This window comes from Pagrus pagrus (genome assembly GCF_965226575.1).
Source record: "Pagrus pagrus genome assembly, chromosome: 6".
NCBI lineage: Eukaryota > Metazoa > Chordata > Actinopteri > Spariformes > Sparidae > Pagrus > Pagrus pagrus.
Window position 1 is genome coordinate 763,701 of NC_140190.1, and position 6,244 is coordinate 769,944.

The 6,244-nt window shown below is 47.1% G+C and overlaps 1 long non-coding RNA gene across 2 annotated transcripts; it reads right to left on the reverse strand.

Moving 5' to 3' along the window:
* Positions 1–4,814: 4,814 nt before the first annotated feature.
* Positions 4,815–5,914, reverse strand: LOC311258630. Of its 2 annotated transcripts, none has more exons than XR_014622760.1 (2): positions 5,465–5,914; positions 4,815–5,254 (listed from the first exon to the last, which is right to left on the reverse strand). It is a non-coding gene; the product is annotated as an uncharacterized lncRNA (long non-coding RNA). The 2 variants fall into 2 exon arrangements; XR_014622761.1 differs by lacking the exon at positions 5,465–5,914 and adding an exon at positions 5,338–5,404.
* Between the last annotated feature and the right edge of the window lie 330 nt (positions 5,915–6,244).

Below are 6,244 nucleotides of genomic sequence, written 5' to 3' on the forward strand. Positions count from 1 at the left end.
GCTAACTGCGAGGCTAATATTAGCATGCCTCTCCCTGTGTTTAGTCATGAGGGTGTGAACGTGGCTGCTCCTCTCTGATGCTGATGCTTATCTGATGACTCAGGTGTTAGCATGTTAGCAGTGTGTTAGCAACGTGTTGGCAGAGTGCTCTCTTTGTTTTCCTGAGCCTGTCTGCCTCCTCCAGAGCTGATGACTCGCTCCAGGACACCTTTTATAGAAAGACTGGGAAATACAACACAACACACACACACACACACACACACACACACACACACACACACACACACACTTCAGACTGGGACCAGGACCGATGGTCCGATGAAGTTACTCTCTGGCGCTGCCTGCAAGGACTGTTTACACGTGTGTGTGTTTATAGTAACTAACAGGCAAGAACAGCACACCTGCAGACAGGTGTGTGTGTGTGTGTGTGTGTGTGTGTGTGTGTGCGCGTGCAGGATGTCCTGCAGGCTGTGACTCATCTTACTGGGAGCACTGGGAGGCAGGAGGTACCTCCTCCTCCTCCTGCTCCTCCTGCTCCTGCTCCTCCTCCTCCTCCTCCTGCTCCTCCTGCTCCTGCTCCTCCTCCTCCTCCTGCTCCTGCTCCTCCTGCTCCTCCCCCTCCTCCTCCTCCTGCTTCACTGCAGGAGGAGGTTACACGGTGTAGTTACAGTTGTAGTTACAGTTACAGTTGTAGTTACAGCTACACGGTGTAGTTACAGTTACAGTTGTAGTTACAGTTACACGGTGTAGTTACAGTTGTAGTTACAGTTACACGGTGTAGTTACAGTTGTAGTTACAGTTACAGTTGTAGTTACAGTTACACGGTGTAGTTACAGTTGTAGTTACAGTTACAGTTGTAGTTACAGTTACAGTTGTAGTTACAGTTGTAGTTACAGTTACAGTCGTAGTTACAGCTACACGCTCTGGTGGAAAGTCTCAGCTGTGCTCTCAGGACACACTGAGGCTGAAGTTTGTGATCAGACTGAGCGAGCGTCTTCGTCTCAATGACACGTGTATGAAATAAACCTGAACAGCTGATCCGTGGAGAATACGGCTCCTCAAAGGCTCGCGCTCACACAGACACTAAACAAGTCCGATAGAATAAATAAAGATGTTTACAGCATTTACAGGAAGACGCAGCAGGTTAGTGCAAATGTGAAAGTAACAAACCTGCTGGTTTCTTTTAAACTTCATGTTTCTGTTCAAGTGAAAGTGAAGAGAGAAGCTGACCCGCAGCTGCAAACAGACCCGGCCTGACTGTCTGATCCAGGTCCTGGTCCTGGAGGCCTGTCGCCGAGCTGAGAGGCTGCAGAGGGACGACACACAAACACACTGCAGCACAGCCTTACATGGTCAGTGTGTGTGTGTGTGTGTGTGTGTGTGTGTGTGTGTGTGTGTGGGTGTGTGTGGGTGTGTGTGTGTGTGTGTGTGTGTGGGTGTGTGTTCATCCTCTGAGGAGCAGGAACCAGCAGATCAGCCACAACAGGAAACTCAGCTGGTCACATTTTTGAGAATAAATATTTTGATGACTGAGTGAAAATAAAACAGTTTGAGACAATAATAAGTAAAGAAAGTTGTTGTTTTATTGATTCATAATTATTGATCTCAAACTATTAATCCGTCACAGGAGCACGATCAGGATTTAATATAAACTGACATATTTTCACATTATGGAATATTCTCTCTCAGCTCATTTTGTTTTGATTTTTCCAGCTTTGACAACATGGATGAGAGATTTCTGAGTGTGGTTGAGTGTGTTGTTGTTGTTGTTGTTGTTGTTGCTGCTGTTATCTGTGCAGACGGTCTCAGACTGAAGCTGGTCCTCCTGTGTGATTCAGTCTGCATGAAGTGTTCAGGTCCAGTTGTTCCTCCTCACTGAATGAGAAGCGATAAGATGATTGAATGACGCCACAGTTCGCTCTGCGGCTCATTGTCTGTCTCCAGGACTCTGACTTTTGTCCCAGTTCGTCCTCTGGTTCTTTCTGTTGGTCAGCGGGTCGTCTGCGCTGCAGTGACTGGACGATGAGGACACGCAGGAGGAGAGGAAGTGTTCACTGTTTGCAGGACAAAAAGCCCATTGTGTCCCGGGAGTCGACCTCAGAGAGGCGTCACATCAGGACAACAACACTGCGTCTGAGGGGAGGAGAATGGACGAGGACAGACTGAGCAGAGACCAAGGACACATGTTCTCGTCTGTCCTGAAGGAACTTTGCACACTCAGTTCTCACCAGGACAAAGACAGGAAGACGTCACAGCTGGACACGATGCAGTTTGGTCTCTGGTGACTCACCTGGACCTCAGTGGGTCGGTCCTGTTCTGTGACCAGGATCACAAGGTGTCCTCAGAGACACTCTCATGTCTCACTCATGTGTCTGTCTGTCAGTCCATCCATCACTCTGGTCTGGACTGAAACGTTCATGGTCTCCAGAGGATGAATCATAAAGACATGGTGACCCACAGAGGTTCTGTTTCTCAGGGAGGTTCTGCCAGAAACCAACGTTTCCACTTTCACAATCAAAAAGATTTTATTTTTAATTAATGTTAAACTGAATGAAATCCCGTCTCAGCTGGTCTTCATACTTTAATAAAATACATTTAGATCTGAATGTCAAATAAGGAGGAGGAGAAGGGGCAGGAGGAGCAGGAGGAGCAGGAGGAGGAGAAGGGGCAGGAGGAGCAGGAGGAGCAGCAGGAGGAGCAGGAGGAGCAGGAGGAGCAGGAGGAGGAGGAGAAGGGGCAGGAGGAGCAGGAGGAGGAGGAGCAGGAGCAGCAGGAGGAGGAGGAGGGGCAGGAGGAGCAGGAGGAGGAGGAGCAGGAGCAGCAGGAGGTCTGTGGTCATCATGAGACAAGCAGCACAGTAATAATCACTGTGATAAACGAGCTTGACGTCTCGTCACATCAACAGTCTGAGATCATTTCACAGAAATCATCTGAGACAAAGTGAGACAGTTTCAGACAGACAGAGTTTTAGTTTATTAGAAACAGACGTCTGAATTAGTTTTGTGGGAAATTTTGAACATCAAGAGAATGAAATCTGTGTTAACGTAAACGTTGTGAGTTTACAGTGTGAGAATAAAACTGCTCAGACTGTTGTGAGAAACAGCGAGTGCTGTTTATGAACATTATGAGGATAAAGTTTTGATTAATGAGAAGAAAGTTTCACCAGAATAAAAGTGAAACACTTTTTGGGACAAAATGTACATTTTATTCTGAAACATTACTTTTGTGTTTTGTTGACTGAAGCCTCTGAGGACGAAGAACATCAGTGAGAGGACGAAGAACATCAGTGAGAGGATGAAGAACATCAGTGAGAGGACGAAGAACATCAGTGAGAGGACAGACTGTCCTGGTGTCACAGGGGATGTTAGTATCAGATTCAGACTTCTCTGGTTTGATAAGTCATGAAGTTAAAAGGGTGAGGGTGAGTTGAGGGTGAGTTGAGGGTGAGTTGAGGATGAGTTGAGGATGAGTTGAGGATGAGTTGAGGGTGAGTTGAGGATGAGTTGAGAGTTGAGGGTGAGTTGAGGATGAGTTGAGGGTGAGTTGAGGATGAGTTGAGAGTTGAGGGTGAGTTGAGGGTGAGTTGAGGATGAGTTGAGGATGAGTTGAGGGTGAGTTGAGGATGAGTTGAGAGTTGAGGGTGAGTTGAGGGTGAGTTGAGGATGAGTTGAGGGTGAGTTGAGGGTGAGTTGAGGATGAGTTGAGAGTTGAGGGTGAGTTGAGGATGAGTTGAGGGTGAGTTGAGGATGAGTTGAGAGTTGAGGATGAGTTGAGGGTGAGTTGAGGGTGAGTTGAGGGTGAGTTGAGGATGAGTTGAGGGTGAGTTGAGGGTGAGTTGAGGGTGAGTTGAGGGTGAGTTGAGGGTGAGTTGAGGATGAGTTGAGGGTGAGTTGAGGATGAGTTGAGGGTGAGTTGAGGATGAGTTGAGGGTGAGTTGAGGGTGAGTTGAGGGTGAGTTGAGGATGGAAGCTTCTCTGTAGTCGACAGCATGTTAAAGTGTTTTGCAGCAGCTTTGAGTCTGAACACATTTAGATATTTAATAAAAAGCGTTATTGTGTTGGAGATTATTCTCTGAAGACTTTCACAGATCCTGAATCTTTCTGAGCGGCGGTGGATTAAAGCTGTTGTTGTGTCGGCAGCAGATGGTGGATGGAGTGAAAGGCTGATGAAGGAAAGACTGAATCACCTCCAGCATGTTTATCCTCATTAGTGACGAGGAGGGGCTGATGGGAAATGTGGTCTGAATGTGGACAAACATGAACACCGACAACAGTTTTCTCTGGTCCATGTTTTCTCACTGACAGATGTTAACGAGGAACATTTTCCAGACTCTGACCACTCGCAGCTCTGCAAGCTGTCTCAGCTCACAGGTCCGGGCTGCTTAATTAAAAGCAGACGATTGGCTGCTAATTGGGCGTCTTCGGCCTCCCATCCCCCCTCGTCCCCGTCGCCCCCCGTCTCGTCAGGGTCTGCTGGGCCTCGCTGGACCAGCTGCTGCCCGTCTGAGACTCCCAGAGCCTGCAGACAGACGGAGCCTCAACAGCAGCCCGGTGTCCCTGGAGAACACAACACTGACACTGTCTTCTGCTGTTAATTATAATTATCTAATGTTCAACTCAATAATATTAAGCTCCAGCTCAGTGCTTCTGTAAAAACTGCTAAATAACAGAAAAACAGACTGAAAGTGTTGAAATCAAATTAATTCACCAGGTTCAACTTTGTGATCATATCAGATATTTTCACTGGTTTGTCGTCAGAAGATGACTTTTTGTTCTTTTTACAGGATTCAGGCAAGAAAATATCAAGAAATGAAGAAATATTAAAAAGTCTTTACTGTCAAGACTGAGTCATTCAAAAGTTGACATGTTTCCACAAACAGGAAACTTCAGTGAAATCATCACGTTAATCTGACCAAAGCTCTTCAGTTCAGGTTAAAACTGTTCATTTAAAGTTATAATGGATCAGTTCTTCAGCTGAAAACAGACTTGTCATGATTTTACAGTTTAATCTTTCTGTCTGAGGACAAACGGCTTCATGTTCCTCGTCGTGTCTCCTTCGTGTCCTTCTGTCCTGCTGAGACTCGTCCGTCCTGCTCTGCTCAGTTCCTTCAGACTGTGGCGGTCCTGCAGGAGCAGTGTGTTCAGCCTGCTGATGTGATTAATGATGTGGTTTTATTTTACTGACTGTTTACCTGAACAGAACAGTGACTGCCTTCAGTGAAGACATGATGTGCTGGGACACAAGACGAGTCGTCCTGCAGGAGATAATCATTAAACATGAGACGACTCAGAGATTAAAGACGACACAGAAACAGACGAGCTCAGTTTAACGCTTCACCTCTGCTGCAGTAGCTGGTCGAGCATCATGTTGTTGATTTTATTTGAGTCTTTCTCACCAGTGTTTCCCTCCACACCTGCACCGTGAGCCCCGCCCTGTTGTCAGTGTGTCCCACTCGGTACCTCACCTGAGCCATGTTCCTGCACCTGCAGCTCGTCTCGTTAGTTCAGTTTGCGTTTGAGTCTTCAGTTCAGTCTTTGCTGAGTCATCTGTTGTTTTCACTGTTCTGTTCATGTGATTCTTCCTGGAATAAAGTTCTGCAGTCTCCTGCTTTTGACTCCATGTTTGGCGTTTTTCCATCTCACCTGCCGACCTGGTTCTACTCGGTTCTACTCGGTTTGACTCGGCACGGCAGAAATGTACATTTCCACCACAGCTGGTCTACCTGCTCGAAGGTGAGTCTTGAGCCAATGACGCTCTTGTCTCGATCCCTTCAGTGCTATCGAAGAATCACGCTAACAAAGCAGCTCCGCTAATTCAGCTACAAACACACTTCACAATAAAAGTCCCCTGTTATTGAGTCATTTAAAAGCTTTTATTATGAAGCAGCCTCACAGGAAACGTTGAACCAGCTGACAGTGAACACATGAAACAGTGAAACACAGCAGAGGTTTGAAACAAAGAGGCCGAGAGAAACTAAAGAGATTCAGTCAGAAGCTGCAGCCGAGCTGAACACTGACTTTAGAAACCTCTTGTCTCAGGTGACTGCAGACGTGAGTTCAGTCGTGTCAGTGTGGCCCGTTTGGAGGCGGAGCCAGTGTGGCTCGGTCCATCACCGCTGCTTAACTCACCGCAGTAAAACCGGTGATGGAAAAGCAAATGGGCCAGGCTCGGTTTGACTCGGTGCCGGCGGACAAGCGGCCGGTAACAGACAACTCAAACATGTCGTTACTCTAACACACCACTT